General features: G+C 46.3%; 2 protein-coding genes and 1 long non-coding RNA gene across 5 annotated transcripts in view; all 3 read left to right on the forward strand.

Moving 5' to 3' along the window:
- LOC114643553 (protein NLRC5-like) overlaps positions 1-9,226 on the forward strand; it is a 5,922,889-nt gene that overhangs the window by 4,297,604 nt on the left and 1,616,059 nt on the right. The gene's annotated exons all lie outside the window — the stretch shown is intronic.
- The window catches only part of LOC114643557 (NACHT, LRR and PYD domains-containing protein 3-like), a 1,908,976-nt gene that overhangs the window by 165,783 nt on the left and 1,733,967 nt on the right, over positions 1-9,226 (forward strand). The gene's annotated exons all lie outside the window — the stretch shown is intronic.
- On the forward strand, positions 1,668-7,682 carry LOC127527405 (uncharacterized). Its single transcript, XR_007934727.1, has 3 exons — positions 1,668-1,736; positions 1,895-1,965; positions 7,600-7,682. It is a non-coding gene; the product is annotated as an uncharacterized LOC127527405 (long non-coding RNA).

Below are 9,226 nucleotides of genomic sequence, written 5' to 3' on the forward strand. Positions count from 1 at the left end.
TGTCCGTTTTGTCTTCCCGTTCATGGCCTATGGATTAATGTTCTTGTCCTGGATTATCTCCTGTTCGTGTGTATGGATAGTGTGGGGTCTGCCTGCTGTGTCAGGACTGAATTGGATTGTTCATCAACCTTCAGAGAAGGAGCACTCCTGATGTCATCACTCTTCATCTTCAGGATATACTGGTAGGACTGTTCTTTATGTCTACTTACAGCGAGCTGATCTCTGGATTATTCAAAGTCCATTATTTCACAACATCGGTTGCCGTTTCCTATGGGCTTTGTTATGGACTTCATCATTTGTGGTTTGTGTTATTTGTTTGTTGCTTAGTTTGTGTTTATTGTATAATCGCTGGAAAGGGAACTGGGGTGGGATTGTTTTAGTTTGTGTCGTTAGATTTACTTTATTATTGTTTATTACATTAGTGAATTTGTGTTTTAATTCTGTTTGCTTTTTGTCTCTTTGAGGGAGTGTGTGTGTGAGTCGGGCCAAGGCTGGGTGCGTTCCTGGGGTCCCCACCGAAAAAATAAATAATTCACCATCAACAGGCAGTGTGAATCGTAGCTGGGTGTTTCAGAATGCTACACACTTCAAAACTGTCAGCTGGACCAAATCACCAAGTCGAAATGACGAATCCTCTCAGTAAGTCGCGCTGGAGAAGCTTCTTTTATCGGAGTCTCTGGTAGTCAGGATGCATTTCCTCAGGAGTATCCATTTCTTCCACATTTTTTTCTTTCTTTTTGGGATGTCACAGTGCTGAGTTAGCGATGATCCCTCACAGCTCCAGAGTCCTCAGGTCTCATCTCTGCCCAGGGTCCATCTGTGAGGGGTTGGCAGGTTCTGTCCTTGTTTCTGTGGGTTTTTCTTACAGCACTCTGGTTTTCCTCACATGTCCTCAGAGAGTCCTGATTGGCTCTGTGTGTGTGTGAGATGGACATCCTGACCAGGGCATCTCTTACCTCGTGCCCAGTGATCCTGGCATAGCAGTGGTAGTAAGCAGTAGTAGCAGGAAGTGGTCTTCTGTGAAGCTGACGTGAGTTAAATGGCTTTAAGATCTTTATGATATGATGTTGTACTTGTTTATATTTAAAGATCATCTCATGAGGATCGTGGCCATGAAGATCATGTTTAACACATTTCTTTTATCATATTCTTTCATTTCCTACCATTTGTTTGTTGTGTCCCATTTATTTATCTCAGTCCCATGATTCCCTGGTCACACCTGCTTGCCACATTTCCCTTCTTTGTCTTTTATTGCTCTACAGGCAGGAGGCATCAGTTCATAGTGGTTGTGTTTTGTTTGATTTTAATGCCTCAGATTGTGGAAGAATAATTTTAGGGTAACATAGCATTCATCTTAAAGAAATAGCATAAAGATTTAGTAAACGTCAGAAACCTGTTCAGGCACACCAGGACACCAGATGAAGGTCAAGTGAACCACAAAATGTACACTGAAATATAAGAATGGGTTTAGGAAAATATTGAGATGGTCAAGTAAATCAATAATGTACCAGAAGAAAGGTGGATGTAAAGTACAAAATGTACTGAAGGATGACTAAGAGAAGACGTCATGACTAAGAGGAGACATCAAGACGTCATGGGCCATGCCCGCCTGATCTGCAATATAAAGAGGTGCTGCTGCTGACCTGAACAGACGTCTGAGCGTCAGCACCACTGCCATGATGAGATTCACCATCCTGCTGGTTCTGCTGTGCCTGTGCTCGATGGCGATGGCTTCTGTGAGTTCTGACTTATGACATTTATACACAAATATGTCTACAAAACCTTTTTTTTTGCAGGTTCCCTGTTTTCTTCCTCGTACTTTTAAACAGCAGGTCATCTGAATTCCATTTTCTAATTCCTAAAGCCTCCTCAGACTCTGATTCTTATTTTTCAGATTTCTGACTTTCCAGCTGACCCGTTGGAGGAATCGCCTTCAACCATAAAAGCTGTGAGAGCTGCCTACAGGTGAGTAGAATCAGAGGATGTGCTGCTGGAGGATTTCTGTCAATTCTGTCACTGGTCCGTCTGTCATGTGAGAGATAATCAGGAGATTCATCACAAACAATTTCATCTCTTAAGTCCGTCCATCCATCCATCCATTGTCTCCCGCTTATCCGAGGTCGGGTCGCGGGGGCAGCAGCTTGAGCAGAGATGCCCAGACTTCCCTCTCCCCGGCCACTTCTTCTAGCTCTTCCGGGAGAATCCCAAGGTGTTCCCAGGCCAGTCGAGAGATTTAGTCCCTCCAACGTGCCCTGGGTCTTCCCCGGGGCCTCCTCCCGGTTAGACGTGCCCAGAACACCTCACCAGGGAGGCATCCAGGAGGCATCCTGATCAGATGCCCGAGCCACATCATCTGACTCCTCTCGATGTGGAGGTGCAGCGGCTCTACTCTGAGCCCCTCCCGGATGACTGAGCTTCTCACCCTATCTTTAAGGGAAAGCCCAGACACTCTGCGGAGGAAACTCATTTCAGCCGCTTGTATTCGCGATCTCGTTCTTTCGGTCACTACCCATAGCTCATGACCATAGGTGAGGGTAGGAACATAGATCGACTGGTAAATTGAGAGCTTCGCCTTGCGGCTCAGCTCCTTTTTCACCACGACAGACCGATGCAGCGCCCGCATTACTGCGGATGCCGCACCGATCCGCCTGTCGATCTCACGCTCCATTCTTCCCTCACTCGTGAACAAGACCCCGAGATACTTGAACTCCTCCACTTGGGGCAGGATCTCGCTACCAAGCCTGAGAGGGCACTCCACCCTTTTCCGGCTGAGGACCATGGTCTCGGATTTGGAGGTGCTGATTCTCATCCAAGCCGCTTCACACTCGGCTGCGAACTGATCCAGAGAGAGCTGAAGATCACGGCCTGATGAAGCAAACAGGACAACATCATCTGCAAAAAGCAGTGACCCAATCCTGAGCCCACCAAACCGGACCCCCTCAACGCCCTGGCTGCGCCTAGAAATTCTGTCCATAAAAGTTATGAACAGAATCGGTGACAAAGGGCAGCCCTGGCGGAGTCCAACTCTCACTGGAAACGGGTTTGACTTACTGCCGGCAATGCTGACCAAGCTCTGGCACCGATCGTACAGGGACCGAACAGCCCTTATCAGGGGGGCCGGTACCCCATACTCTCGGAGTACCCCCCACAGGATTCCCCGAGGGACACGGTCGAATGCCTTTTCCAAGTCCACAAAACAAATGTAGACTGGTTGGGCGAACTCCCATGCACCCTCCAGGACTCTGCTAAGGGTGTAGAGCTGATCCACTGTTCTGCGACCAGGACGAAAACCAAACTGTTCCTCCTGAATCCGAGGCTCGACTATCCGACGGACCCTCTTCTTCAGGACCCCTGAATAGACTTTTCCAGGGAGGCTGAGGAGTGTGATCCCTGTGTAGTTGGAACACACCCTCCGGTCCCCTTTCTTAACTCTTTTAGGGCGGATATCGACTTTTGTCGACAGGAGGGGTTGAAGGCTAATGTCGACAAAAGTCGACATCCAGGGATAGGGGGCGACAATCAGCTGTTAATGGTGACAAATCTCACTGTCACGTCACAGGCATTCCCTCTGTGCTTGGAGGAATGCTAGACTCGTTGACTCGGCAAATAAACCTTGCGTGTGTGTGAGTTGCGAAATGTAAACAATGGCAAGATGGCACCGACATGTGAAAAGGCAGCGAAGTAAGTGCAGAAAAGAAAACACTCGGCAGACGATGTTTTGCGCATTATCGCAGAGTCGGACTCTTGATTTTTCAGAATCGGACTTTATTGGCAGTGATCAGGAGATCGAGCAAGAGAGTGAGAAGCAGGCATGAGCTGATCAGACACCAGCCGATGCCGCGCCAGCGGATCTGCTGCCAGTTGAGTGCCTTCGCACAGCTGATGCATCTACGGCAAGGTTCGCATGGGATAAATACACAGACATTGATCCGTTCTGGCTACCGGAGTTTACATGGCTTGCTGTTGGACACGACAGATCACCAGCTGCTGTACTTCAGGCTGCTCTCTCCTGATGCTGCTTTTCAGCTACTGTCAGACGAGACAAACAGGTAGGCAGAGATTTTTTTTTAATCGCGGGCTGCGTTTGCATCGCATTCTCGTTTTTCAAAGTGGAAACCCACAACGAAAGACGAGATGAAGCGCGCTGTGGCATTACAAATAGAGATGGGACAGAACTGGTGATATAACTTCAGGGAGCATTGGTCCAAACGTGTTTTGTCCCCTGGTGGCTTAGGTACGTGCTGCTGCAAAGTTTTATTCACTTCTGTAATAAACAGAAGCAAATCCCATTGGGTGAGCCAGGCTATAATGCCATACATAAAGTTCATAAAGTTTCAAAAGATGAAAAGAGGTGACAATACGGTTTTCATGTAGGCAGAAAACTTGGTGGCAGTGGCATGGCACGATGGCAAATGGGTGACTTGTCTCTCTACAGTACACACTAACAATATATGTGATTAAGTGCAGCAACAGACAATTGAAAAATAGGCACCAAAGCAACACGTATTGTAAGGAGTGCAATGTGGCAATGACTGAAATTGGCTGCTTTGAGCGAGATCAGACTTTACTGTGTAAAATGTATGTGATATGTATGTGAAATCATAGAGTATGCAGGCTCATACAACATGCAAGACAGTAACATTTGTCAAAAGTAAATTTTTTTTGTTGATTTGATATGTTAAACAATTGCTTTTTGTTCTTTTTTAAAAAATGTTAGTTTTTGGAAAAATATTCAGCCCTGGGAGAAAAGAAACAAAAAAAAAATTAGCCCTAAAAGAGTTAAAGAGGGGGACCACCACCCCGGTCTGCCAATCCAGAGGCACTGTCCCTGATGTCCATGCGATGTTGTAGAGACGTGTCAGCCAAGACAGTCCTACAACATCCAGAGCCTTGAGGAACTCCGGGCGTATCTCATCCACCCCCGGGGCCCTGCCACCAAGGAGTTTTTTGACCACCTCGGTGACCTCAGTCCAAGAGATGGGGGAGCCCACCTCTGAGTCCCCAGGCTCTGCTTCCTCATTGGAAGGCATGTTAATGGGATTGAGTAGGTCTTCGAAGTACTCCCCCCACCGACCCACAACGTCCCGAGTCGAGGTCAGCAGTGCACCATCCCCACCATATACAGTGTTGACACTGCACTGCTTCCCCTTCCTGAGACGCCGGATGGTGGACCAGAATCTCTTCGAAGCCGTCCGAAAGTCGTTCTCCATGGCCTCCCCGAATTCCTCCCACGCCCGAGTTTTTGCCTCAGCAACCACCAAAGCCGCATTCCGCTTGGCCTGCCGGTACCTATCAGCTGCCTCCAGGGTCCCACAGGACAAAAGGGACCGGTAGGACTCCTTCTTCAGCTTGACGGCATCCTTCACCGCCGGTGTCCACCAACGGGTTCGGGGATTGCCGCCACGACAGGCACCGACCACCTTACGGCCACAGCTCTTAAGTCTCTACTTTCAATTAAAATAAACTAAAATATATTTTCTCACTTGAAGCTAAGGTAGTAGCTTTAGAACAAGTGTGCCATCAAATGCCTGACAAAACACAGGAGTTCTAAATCTCGACAGTTAAAGTTGAATTCAGGTCTTTGCTGAAGAAACTCGTTTAGTTTCAGTCGCATGTAAATCACACAAAGAGTTTAGAGCTGCAAGTCCTGGACGTTACCTTGTGCTCAGTTTATGAGAGTCAGAATTGTACGTCACAGTCTTCTTTACTAAACAGAATTATAATGAAATTGTCATCAGTTCCAATGTAACCAGTGGGGGGGGCACCACTGACCCCAAACCCCAGACCCAGTAAATTCTAACCCAGCCACAGCTTTAAATAATGGATATTTTTCATCCAATAAGCACTAAACACAATGAAACTCAGCCAACACCAAACAAGCAGTAAACCTTCTCCTCTCCTTCCTCCTCCATCTGAGTGTTGTCCACAGGGTTTCATGGGAAGTGCAGCCTTGTCAGGGTCAGAGTCGGGAGGCAGTGGGCTCCTTTTATACTGGACCCAGCACAGCTTCTCATTATCCAGCATGACTTGAGGGGAGTTCTTCTGAGTTGTTTAGAGTCCTGGGTGGTCCTCCACTGACAGTGTGGCCTTACTACACCCAGGGAACCCCAAGAGGGATGCACTTCCAGAATTCACTTCCCATGAACCTCTGGCACCTTCCACTTTATCCTGAAGTCATGTCATTGTCCAGCCTGGGCTAAATGATGATCTGGGGGTTATCTCCATTCCAGTTACTAGACCCCTTCAGACTTGATAATATTCTTTTCTGTTATCTTCCTGTAAGATTGTGCACACTTGGACTTTTACCATTTAGTCAACAATAAGTTTAGAGGAGACTTGTGTTCATACCGAGACGACACAAACGATTGTCAGCATTTGATAAGTGATGTGCGCTCGATGTCCTGATTTGTTCTGATGTGAGGACCCCCTTGATCAGGCCCTCCTCGGGGTCTCCAAGGTGTTTTAGTGGCTTCTAACTGTGAACATTTCAGGAGCTGCTTGAACCTTTAAAATGTCTTCCCCTTTGTTTTCTTTTATCAGGAGCCCTGGTGGTCTCTTACAAGTAACGATTCTTGTCTCCAGTCGTCTTTCTTCACATCTTCGGTGTCCGTGTTTGTGTTAATATAAACTGTTTTTGTCTCAGCCCCTTTTCACGTCTTTTGGTTTGTGTCTCTTTGACTTTTTTCCTTTTGTTAAATACGTGTTGTCACATTTGGGTTATACAGTTTCACAGATTCATTCAGGGTTTTCAAGAAACATAAACTTTATGCGTAAACAGCATAACAAAACATAAAGAATAAAGCAGAGGAAGTCTGGGAGAGAAGAAAGACAAGGCAATAAGACAAAAGGACAGCTGCTGTACAAGTTTTAAATGTTCAAAGTGCCACACGAGAAGCAGATCACACGGCACAGCAGCGGCAGCAGGAGCAGAAGCTAATTGACCAAAAAATAAATGTATCTGTTTCCAGTTGTATCACCATTTAAGAGGGGGGTTTGGAGGAGCGACCGCGTCTTCTAGGGGTGCGATCAGCCCTCCTCTTCACAGTGTAAATACAGTATACAGTACAGTGGTCCGGAGCAGAGGGGGTCTCAGAGCAGGTCTTGAGCTTTGAAGGGGTTTTTAACTTTGTATTTAATGGCTGTTTTGAAAGTTCAGTGCCATCACCAAACCTTTAAGATACTTATTGAGAATTAGAGGACCGCTGAATAGCTGAAGTCCATAAAGTGTGTGTGTGTGGACAGCCGTGGTGTTGAGGGCACTGAAATAGACAGCCTGAGCCTCCATACTGTGATGGGCACAGCAAGACGCTAAGTGGGGTCTGATGGAAGGAGGCTTTAATGGCAGCCTGACCTCTAAATGGTGTTGACACGCAGAGGAGCCTTTAGCACGAGGTGGCAGGACTCTGTGATGGACAATTTTCATTTTGTTTAGATAAGGAGCAGGCTGTGAAATGTGGTGAATTATGTGGTGAGAATAAAAATGTAATTATTTACTGTGCCAGCGATCACACAACTAGAAATCATCTTCTCAAGGGACAGAGGAGCCAGACAGGGATGGAAATGCACTGCTAATTTGTCATCTATGTTGAATCTTTACAGGGGACACATGAGAGTAGCAAGAGGATTTGGAGGAGCAGGAGGATATGGAGGAGGAATGGTAGGAGGAGTAGGAGCAAGAGGACCATATGAAAGACTCAGAGGATGATCTTTCATGACTTGGTAAATTGGTAAGCATATGTGAGCTAAAGAGCAAATTTTTGGCTGAATGGATGTCTATTTAGATTATATTAGATTATCCATCCATCCATTATCCAACCCGGTATATCCTAACTACAGGGTCACGGGGGAATGCTGGAGCCAATCCCAGCCAACACAGGGCACAAGGCAGGAAACAAACCCCAGGCAGGGCACCAGTCCACCACAGGGCACACGCACACACACACCAAGCACACACTAGGGACGATTTAGAATCACCAGTGCACCTAACCTGCACGTCTTTGGACTGTGGGAGGAAACCCACACAGACACCGGGGGAACATGCAAACTCCAGGCAGGGAGGATCCGGGAAGTGAACCTGGGTCTTCTAACTGCGAGGTAGCCGCACTACCCACTGCGCCGCCGTGCTGCCCTATATTAGATTAGATAAGATTAATTTATTTGCACTCAAGGGGAAATATAAATTTTACAGAACATCAACAATAAATATATACACATACACACACACCAGCCACTTTATTAAGTACACCTGTTCACTGTATGTTAACACAAACATCTTATCAGCCAATCACATGGCAGCATCTCAATGCATTTTGGCCTGTAGACATTGTCAAGACGACCTGCTGAAGTTCAAACTGAGCACCAGAATGATGAAGAAAGGTGACTGAAGTGACTTTGAATGTGTCCTGGTTGTTGATGTCACACCAGCTGGTCTGAGTATTTCAGAAACTGTTGATCTACTGGGATTGTCACACACAGCCTTCTCTTGGGTTTACAGAGAATATCCAGTGAGCGGCAGTTCTTTGTGCAAAAATGTCTTGCTGATGGCAGTGGTCAAAGGAGAATGGTCAGACTGATTAGAGCTGATAGAAAGGTACACAGAACTCAAATAAGTACTCATTATAAGTGAGGTAGGACCACACTGAGTGCCATTCCTGTCAGCTAAGAACAGAGAACTGAAGCTACAATTCACATGAGTTCACCAAAATTGGATAATAGAAGATTATAAAAATGTCACCTGGTCTGATGAGTCTCAATTTCTGCTGTGACATTTGGATGGTAGGATCAGAATTTGCCATCAGCAACATGAAAGCAGGGATCCATCCTGCCTTGTATCAACCATTCAGGCTGCTGCTAGTGCTGGTGTGAGGGATATTTTCTTGGCACACTTTGGGCCCCTTAGTACCAACTAAACATTGTTTAAATGCCACAGCCTACCTGAATATTGTTGTTGACCATGTCCATCCCTTTAATATCGCAGTGTCCCCATCTTCTGATGGCTCCTTCCAACAGGATAATGCGCCATGTCACAAAATTCACATCATCTCAAACTGGTTTATTGAACATGACGAGTTCACTGGACTCAAATGGCCTCCATAGTCACCTGATCTCAATCTAGTAGAACACCATTGGATATGTTAGAAAGAGAGATTTGTATCTTTGATGCGCAACCTAAAAAACTGAACTGCTATTGTGTCAATAGAGAGCAAAATCCCTGAGAAATGTTTCC

The sequence above is a fragment of the Erpetoichthys calabaricus genome, chromosome 4 (genome assembly GCF_900747795.2).
Source record: "Erpetoichthys calabaricus chromosome 4, fErpCal1.3, whole genome shotgun sequence".
Taxonomy (NCBI): domain Eukaryota; kingdom Metazoa; phylum Chordata; class Cladistia; order Polypteriformes; family Polypteridae; genus Erpetoichthys; species Erpetoichthys calabaricus.